This window comes from Pongo pygmaeus, chromosome 12 (assembly GCF_028885625.2).
Source record: "Pongo pygmaeus isolate AG05252 chromosome 12, NHGRI_mPonPyg2-v2.0_pri, whole genome shotgun sequence".
NCBI classification, from domain to species: domain Eukaryota; kingdom Metazoa; phylum Chordata; class Mammalia; order Primates; family Hominidae; genus Pongo; species Pongo pygmaeus.
This window is the reverse complement of record NC_072385.2, coordinates 88,545,926-88,555,703: the sequence shown is the minus strand read 5'-3', so window position 1 is coordinate 88,555,703 and position 9,778 is coordinate 88,545,926. Positions and strand designations below refer to the sequence as shown.

The 9,778-nt window shown below is 43.1% G+C and overlaps 1 long non-coding RNA gene across 1 annotated transcript; it reads right to left on the bottom strand.

Annotated features, from left to right (window-relative positions):
* Positions 1–479: 479 nt before the first annotated feature.
* On the bottom strand, positions 480–1,484 carry LOC134737803 (uncharacterized). Its single transcript, XR_010123106.1, has 2 exons — positions 1,255–1,484; positions 480–725 (listed from the first exon to the last, which is right to left on the bottom strand). It is a non-coding gene; the product is annotated as an uncharacterized LOC134737803 (long non-coding RNA).
* Between the last annotated feature and the right edge of the window lie 8,294 nt (positions 1,485–9,778).

The following is a 9,778-nucleotide window of genomic DNA, read 5'->3' as shown; positions in this document are numbered from 1 at the left end:
TAAGACAGACTATTGCAAAAACAGAGCTAATAAAACTCTGTCAACTTCAACAACTTGGTTAGAGGTCCTGATAACAAGTGACAGCCTTAGCTTTTTACAGAGAACTTATAGTGCCTTGGAAGCATGTCATGTGCAGAATCCGCTACAGTTTCTTTGAAAATAACACAGTCAAACATTCAAAATTTAAGTGACGTTAATGGGGAAGAGAGGAGGAGGTGGTGGTTATAGCCATGTCTACACTACTCTTTACAGAAGACATAGATGTCAGTGGTCCTTCACTCATCTCAGAAAACAACTCACGATTCCAGCAGCTTTCATGATGAAATGGAAGGTTAGGATGCAAGGGGAAGGTGAAGGGTGGAAGATGGGGTTGGTGGGTCATATTAGATAGCAATATGAAGCATACTTTTCCCCAGTTTTGAGGAACTGGGGATCTCTCTAGTTCTTCATGATATGAGCCAAGGAAATAGATTCTTATGTGATGTTATCAAAGCTTTTCTGTTTAATGTTTTATTCAACATCAAATGAGAACATAGAAGCATTGCTTCTAGGAAGGGAAGACAACCCCTGACTCCTTCATGAGTATTCTGCTCCAGGAATTGCCAGGAAGTTTAAGGATTAGGAGAGATGGGGGTAGAAGGAATGGGTGAAGTCAGGACTCAGTATGGTTGGCCTCTATATCTGTGGGTTCCGCATCTGTGGATTCAACCAACCTTGGATGGAAACTATTCAGAAAAAAAAAAAAAAAGGATGATTTCATCTGTACTGAACGCATCATAGGCTTTTCTTTCTTGTCATTATTCCCTAAGCAATACAGTATAACAACTATTTACAGAGCATTTACATTGTATTAGGTATTATAAGTAATCTAGAGATGACTTAAAGTACAGTACATAAGAGGATATGCATAGGTTATATGCAAATACCATATCATTTTATATAAGGGACTTGAACATCTGTGGATTTTGGTATTCTTGTGAGGTTCTGGAACCCATCCCCAGTGGATACCAAGGGACTGTATTTGGAGTTGTGAGAAAAGAATGGTCATGTTTTGATTATCTTGTAGAGAAAGGAGATCCTGGTAAGGCCTTCCCTCCAAGCTAATTCAAAGTTAGTGCTCCCTGAGAAGGAGGATCTGGCCAGAATTTGGGAGAGGGGGATGCTGGGAGAAGAGGTCTATATTTTTGAAAAATGCTTAGGGGAGCAACTAAACCAGCAAAAGTTAAACCAAATAAAACCAGCATGCCCACTTACCTCTTTAATTTACTCTCCCAAACAGATCATCATTTGAGCTATTCCACTGAAGTCAAGCATGAAATCTGTTTAGCTGGATAGCTACCCATTTCCTGTGACCTGCAAAAGAGATGTCCTATTCTTTCAGGATCCTTGGAATGCCACATGCCCAGGCCCACTGGAAAACTGGGAAGGAAAACTGGAGCCACATGCCTGGGCCCACTGAGATTCACCACCCTTCCCCCACAACCCTGTGTCAAGGAAACACAAAGATAGAGTGGATTTCAGCACCACCCAACCCAGACGCATGGCTGCTAGTTTATCAGCATAGGTCAATGAATGGTTTTAAGTTGCTATGGGTTTAAGAGGATCTCTTAGTTGATGGGAATTTTTAAATCTTTTTTTAGCGTGGGACCCTTTGGCAGTTTTGTAAAATGTAGACTATTTCTCAGAATGTTTCTAAACGTGTAAGTTGTATTAAAATTGGCCAGGCACGGTGGTTCATGCCTGTAATCCCAGCACTTTGGGAGGCCGAGGTGGGCGGATCACTTGAGGTCAGGAGTTTGAGACCAACCTGGCCAACATGGTGAAACCCCATCTCTACTAAAAAAATACAAAAGTTAGCCAGGCATGGTGGTGTGTGCCTGTAATCTCAGCTACTTGGGAGGCTGAGGCAAGGAGAATTGCGTAAACCTGGGATGCGGAGGTTGCAGTGAGCCAAGATTGTGCCATTGCACTCCAGCCTGGGGGACAGAGCGAGACTCTGTCTCAGAAAAAAAACAAAAACAAAAATATATATATATAGAAATAAAATTATCAAGATATTTTTAAGAAACAAGTTTGTGATATATTTGTTTCTTTGTTAGCACATCAAATGCAAGATCTAGTGGTGAGTCTAATAACTTCTGTGATATTGAAACAATGATAAGCGTTAATGAAAAATTCAAAATACCCTCAACAACTATAATGTGATATGAAGGTATCTGTGATTTCTATTGGTGAGAAAGTCACAGGTGTTGCTAATGCATCTGTAGCTTGTTGTCTACATTCATAATGAAAAGAAATGCTAATTTTTAAATAATGATTGGTAGAAATGAAAATGTAAGTTTTTCATCTAAGTTTATGGACTTCTGCTTTTCCTTGATTGCATTTGCAAATCTCCTTACTTCCTCTTGAAGAACCCCTTAGAAGGAGGGAGAGGGGGCAGTTCTAATAGTACCTTAGAGATATGAAATGAGATGGTCACAGCCATATGAGTAGATTTTGATTGGATTACACCAGGCCCAAGTTTGGAGTGTCAACATTAAACCTGTGATATAAGATCTTGTTCCTAAGATGAAAAGTAACTTTATATTGTAATCCTGTAGAGTTGAGATCTTGAGAAGCATTCCCTTGATAAGAGGACACTGGAGGAAGTGTCAAAATCACCTGTCAAAATAGAAGAGTGGTAACCAGAGCCAGGAAGGACTTGATAAGGATGAGTGAATCACCTCTGCTTGGTGAATGAGCCCGGGGTGGAGCTCAGCCTCCATCCAGGGAGCTTCAGTCTCCATCCAGGGAGTCTTCGTCAAGCGAACAGAGCAATTCCCCAGAGAGGAGGGGATCTGCAGTAAGGGTGGGAGAGGCACATGCAGATCAGGGCAGAACAGCCTGTAGCCTGGCAGTAGAGAGCAGAGAGAGAGCCCAAGCAGGAGTGTCTTCCTGAAGAGTAGACAAAATAATGATTGATCATTTAAACTTAATTCAAATAAGAACTTTCACTTATCAATAGACATTATTGAAGAAAATGGAAAGGCAAACCACATACTGGGAGGAAAATATTCAAGGCATATATCTGATAGAAGATTCATATCCACCATATCCACAATATATAAAGAGCTCTTATGAGTCAAAAACAAATACAACCCAAAGATCACAAATGTACAAAAGACTCAACAGACACTTCACAAAGAGAATATCCAAATGGCCAGTAAGCATTTGAAAAGGTGCTCAATGTCATTAGTCATCAGGAAATGCAAAGTAAGCCTTCACTCAAATACACACATTGCAGAAGCACTGAAAAAGTAGAAATTCATGATGTCAAGTGCTGGAGAGGATATGGAGCAACTGAAACTCACACACTGTGGGTGGGAATGTACACTAGTATAACCACTTTGGAAAGCTTTTAGTATCTACTAAAACAAAGCACAAATTCATGCCCAAGACCCAGTAACTCCATTCTTAGTTATAGGCCCAAGATTGGATTTGTCTACCAAAAGACAGGTACAAGAATGTAGCTTTATGTATTTTATATATTTATAAATATAAATATTCATTTATATAAATATTTATCAACTTTATTCACTATAGCATCAACCTGGAAAGAACCCAAATTGCAGTATATTTACACATAGGAATATCATATAGCAATGAAAAAGAACAATCACTATACACAAAGTGGGTGAATCGTATAGTCATCATGTAGAGCAAAAGGAGCCAGATGTAAAAGAGTATACACTGTATGATTCCATTTATGTGAAAGATGAGAACAGGCAAAACAAATCTATGGTGATAAAGGTCAGGATAGAATTTACTTTTGCAGGATGGGGAATTGATTGGGAGAGGACACAAGGGCACCTTCTGTGGTGCTGAATTATAAATATTATTGACTTTCTGAAAAGTGATTTGGAAATGCAGTCAAGTAAAAGCAGACTGCCATACTGTAGATTCACTCCTTCTGACTCTGGTTTTATATTACAAACGGATTTCACTTGGGCCATATGAGCACGAAGAGAGTGCAAGGGCAAGCTACAAACTGGCAAAAGATTCTTGCAATAGATGTATCTGATGAAGGGCTTGCATCCAGTTAAAAAATGTGCAAAAGACTCAAACTTTATAAAAGAAGATAACCAAATGGCTAATAAGTGTAGGGAAAGTTGCTCAATATCTTTATTCGTCAGGGAAATGCAAATTAAAACCACAATCCCACAAAATAATACACGCCCACGAAATGACTGAAATACCAAAGGTGGGCAAGCATTGAGCAATGGAACTCTCCCACACTGCTGATGGGAATGAAAAATGGCATAGTCATAGTGGAAACCAGCTGTATCTACGAACGCTAAGCATGTGCCTATAAGGCAAGAGCCCTTCATTACTGGTCCAGGAGCCCAGTTAAATAAGAACAGGGAGAAGGACCAGAAATCTTGTCTAATGAAGTCTGCCAGGCTTAGGAAACTCTATTTCAAATGTTTGGGGTTTTTTTCCTTAGATTTCTAGCAAAGTTCTTTTTTTTTTTTTTTTTTTTTTTTTGCAAAATCCCAGCATTATCTTGGTTATCTTGGTTTAATTAAAGGAGAAGGGGAATTGTCTGCTTCGTTTAGAATAGTAAGGGAAATGAGAAGTCCAGTCTGCTGGTGGAAATTACTGAGTCAGCAAGAATACCCGGGAACACTGTGGAGCCCTGGAGTGAGTTGGCAAGTCAGGATGGTTCAAGGTTTCTCTCGTGGGGCCCCAGGGGAAAACACTGAGAAAGCTACTCACCTCCTTCTACCACTGTCCAGGAAATGGCCTATCCCTTCTTAGAGCTCTGGCTGCCCATGGGTGGCACAAACAACATGTGTGCCTTGCACAGAGGTTTCTGCAGCCCTCATTTCTGTACTGGTAAGCCAGTGCTGCAGGAACTGGCATGGGAGCTTGGCAACAGAGTTGAGAATCCAGCTCGGGAGGGGAGGATGAAGGTGATGGGGGTGAGGACTTGGGGTAAGGGGAGCAAAGTGGCCAAAGAATTAAGACGACCAGAGCCAATAGAAGGCCCCCCTTCCAGCTCTCCTCTTGTGAGCCCATCCATCAGCATGGCCTTCTGGCCCCACATTGATGCTTCCCATGAAAATTGGTGCCGGGATGGACAAGCTCCAGGGTGACTCATAACAGACAGCAAACAGCACAAGGATGGCTGGGGATTTGACATCTGTTCCATGTCCCATAATGAAAACTTATTTCTCCTAAACACTGAGGATGGCAGCTATAAATACCAACCTTTGTGGCTCACTGTCAGCATATTTTTTCCTGGTTTGAGAATTTTCTCAGGAGATGCAACCAATGATGCACCCCAGACTCCCCAAGTCACATGTCAAAGTTCCAAGTTATGGCAACTCAGTCCTTGAACAAAATGCGAAGTACAAGATACTAGCCCTCTTGTGATAGAAAGGGGTTTTTTTGTTCGTTTGGTTTTTTTTTTTAGGTTTCTATTAAACTTAGACCCCATTCACATGTCTTGTTCTGTTCATTTGACTTTGAGATTTGGAAGACTGAATTTTCAACCTCATATTCATTGTTGTCATCATCCACTGACATGTATTAGGCACTTACTGTGTGTAGAATGCTGTGTTTATCACAGAAGCGTTGTATATAAACTCATACAAGGTATCCATAGGATGACCAAGGTCTTGTTATTAAATCCCAAGATACCATTCATTCATTCATTCACTCAGAGAATTATTTTGTGAGCCTCTACCATGTGCCCAGCACCATGTGGCTGTTGGTGACACAACAGAAAGCAGCAGAACAGAAAGAGTCTCTGCCCCAACAGTGCTCATGGTCCAGTAAGGGAGGAAGATTTTAACTTTTATTTTTAAATTTTATTTATTATTTTTTTGAGATGGAGTGTCGCTCTATTGCCCAGGCTGGAGTGCCGTGGTGCGATCTCGGCTCACTGCAACCTCCACCTTCCAGGTTCAAGCAATTCTCATGCCTCAGCCTCCCAGGTAGCTGGGACTACAGGCATACACCACCATGCCCAGCTAATTTTTGTATATTTAGTAGAGACGGGGTTTCGCCATGTTGGACAGGCTGGTCTTGAACTCCTGACCTCAAGTGATCCACCCGCCTCGGCCTCCCGAAGTGCTGGGATTACAGGTGTGAGTCACCACGCCCGGCCAGGATTTCGACTTTTAGAAATCACTCCTGTCTGCACATTTCACATTCCCCAATCCTAAACTACCAAAAGAAGGTAGTTGTTAAGTTTAGAATCATCAGGGGTACACAGTGGGATAGAAACTCACTGCACTTTGAGAGGGTGAGATTTATACAGATTGGCAGGGAGAAATAACCAAACAGGCTGAGGAGGCTGTGACTGGTAGTTGCATCATACATTGCAGGGGGTTTGGGGCTATTTGAAGGAAGGCAGCTGTGGCATCCTGCAAACTAAGAGACGTGGCCGTGGAGGAAGAACTGCAGGGCTGTTCTCATTTGGTTGTGTGAGGTCTGTTACCCACCATGTGGTTGAGAATCCCTAAAGCTGATTTCAGAGAGTAGGTGGAATCTGGGGTGAGGGGGTGGGAGGTGGGGTTCAGGGCAGGTGGAGACCCAGACTGAAGGGAAGGAGAATGTTGTTGTAGGCATCCCTCTGACTGGGTCTCCACAGACAAAGAAGAATGAAGGAAGAGAATTCAACAATATTACTACCCACTCATAGGAAGCGAGAGGATGAGGTATTTGCAGCTGCTGTTCACTTTACAAACACCTTCACACATATGGTCGCACTTGTTTCTCTAAATAGCTTTTGAAGTAGGCAAGGTGGGCCATTTCACAGAGGAGAGAACCGAGGCGTCTTTCTAATTGAGGTTAAGGGATTTGCTCAATACCACACCACTTATTAAGTGGCAGAGGGGGGACTTGAACCTGCTTCCTCTGTTAGTCCTGTCTTCTTTCCATAGGCATAAATATTATTATATAAATTTGCAGAGACCCCCATCCAGGAGCCCAGAACCTCCCAAGGTGAAGGTTTGCTCCTGAAATTGGCAAATAACATTGACAATTCTTCCAGGAAGGAATCTTGCATTTGTCAGAACACTTCCCAGAAGGGCTGCCTCTGTGTGCTGAAGAGAAAACAGATGTCAGGGACTAGTTCTCAGCCTGCAACATTCAGTCCACTATATTTTCTTCCAGAGGCAGAATGAGACAGAGGGATTCCTCCCTGCCTGACAGGGCCAGTTTTATGCACATGGAATATAAATAACTGTCTCTACCACATGATTCTAGGACTGGTGTCAGTAAACTTTCTATAAAGGTCCAGATAGTAAATGTTTTAGGTTTTTTAGGCCACATGCAATTTCTGTTACAACTACTTAACTCTGCCATTGAGGCGTGAAAGCCACCATAGACCATGTATACATGGTGGGGATGGCTGTGTTCCAGTAAAACTTTATGGACACTGAAATGTGCATTTCATATAATTTTCACATGTCACAAAATGGTATTCTTCTATTGACTTTTTTTCAACTATTTAAAAGTATAAACACCATTCTTAGCTTGTGGATTATACAAAACAGGTGTTGGGCAAGGTTCGGCCCACAGGTTTAGAAGACCAAAGAGCTCTCTCTGTCCCAAATATTGTCCCCATAGAGACCTGGATTTCCAACTTCCACCATCAGCTTCACCATCAGTACTCCATTCCTCTTTCTTTGTCTCTTTTTTCTTTCTTTCTCTTTCTTTCTTTTCCTTTCTTCTTTCTTTCTTCTTTTTTTTTTTTTGAGACAGGTCTTGCCCTGTTGCCCTCTGTTGCCCTCTGTTGCCCTGGCTGGAGTGCAGTGGCACAATCATAGCTCACCATAGCCTTGAACACCTTGACTCAAGTGATTCTCCTGCCTCAGCCTCCTGAGTAGCTGGGACTACAGGCACACTCCACCACACCTGAGTGGTACTCATTCCTTTTCGGTTTCACTGTACTTCTTCAGACTCTTCTTTTTAAGAAGCAGGCATCCAGGGAGGAGGATGATTAGAAAGAAGCCTCAGTTCTTGGCTGGGCGCAGTGGCTCACGCCTGTAATCCCAGCACTTTGGGAGGCCGAGGTGGGTGGATCACAAGGTCAGGAGTTCCAGACCAGCCTGGCCAACATGGTGAAACCCCATCTCTACTAAGAAAAATACCAAAAACAATTAGCCAGGCATGGTGGCGTGCACTTGTAATCCCAGCTACTCGGGAGGCTGAGGGGGAGCATTGCTTGAACCCAGGAGGCGGAGGTTGCAGTGAGCCGAGATTGCGCCACTGCACTCCAGCCTGGGTGACAGAGCAAGACTTCATCTCAAAAAAAAAAAGAAAGAAAGAAAAAAGAAGCCTCAGTTCTCTCCTCCATGAAATGCCTTGCCTACTTCAAAGGCTATTAAGAGAAACAAGTGCAATCATACGTGTGAAGGTGAAAAGTGAACAGTAGCTGCAAATACATCACCCCAACTTCATTTTAGAATTTTATTAGATGTGTTAGAATGTAAGTGCCGTGAGGGCAGGGCCTTTGTCTGTTTGGTTCACTGTTAAGTTCACTATTAAGTGCCTAAGACAAGGAACTGAGTTGCATAAATACTCTGTATAAATACTAGTTGAGTGGATGAATGACTTTCCCCTCTAATTTGAAAGATCGGAGCCACCATAAGAGATGGTTGGGGCACTGAAGGCAAGGGGTGTTGGGTGAGTGGGCAGAGGTGACAAAGATAAAGCAATCGCTTAACTGATGTTCCTGCAAGCCCTGGCCTGGGAGGTGCTGAAGTCTGCTGATGCTCTCGGAAATCAGTGGGCTTGGAAGAGGCAGGGCACAGGGTATGCCAGTGCCCATGGAGCCTGGGAAGGGAGTCAGGAAAGACCCAGCAGTTGCACATGGCACCCGGAGAAGCAGCACCGGGGCCTGATGGACTCACCCAATCCATTTCCGTGGAGTGTTGCAGTCTCTGCCAAGAAAAACTTTAGGACTTGACAAGATTTGGCAAGTCCCTGAAACATGAATTTGTGCAGTGTAAAGTTACAAGGGCCTTTTGGCAGATGGGGCAAATCCAAGAGACAGTGAAAAAATGTGCATGGGATGTCAAAACTCACTCTTTCTGCAGGAAAGTGCCAAGGAAAGGGAAGGCTAAAAGAGGGCAGAGAATGAGGACACACCGTTCCCATCCCCCTAAACTGGCCACACATTTTTCTGGGTCAGACACATCATAAAATGCTATAGGACTGAATGAATGCAATGAATGTGGCATATGTTATTAAAAATAACCAGGGTTCCTCACTGCAACCACAGTGAAAAATACCAACCAGGATGCTTACTGAATGGAAAAGTTCTTGCAGATAAACTGTCCCAGTAAAGGACTCCAGCCTTAATTTCTCACCCTGAGTTTTCCTTATGTCCTTATGCAGAACAAGAATCAAAACCAGCCATCCCCCTGGCTGCCCACAAATCTGATCCTCATCTCTGCATTTATTTATTTATTTTTGAGATAAAGTCTGCCCAGGCTAGGGTGCAGTGGCATGATATCAGCTTACTGCAAACTCCACCTCCTGGACTAAAGCAATCCTCCCACCTCGGCCTCCCAACATGTTGGGATTATAGGCATGAGCTACCACACCTGGCCGCTTATTGATTGAAATCTGACTTGGTAATTTCCCAAATTTATACAAGGATAGACCAGACCAGCCACTCTTTTTCTGGTAGATAAGTCAAGCGGGGGCCCAGCAAGACCTTCCAGATGTTGCTAGGGGGCTGAGGTCCAGGATCCTGATCCAGGATCCCCTGCATGGGGAGGAA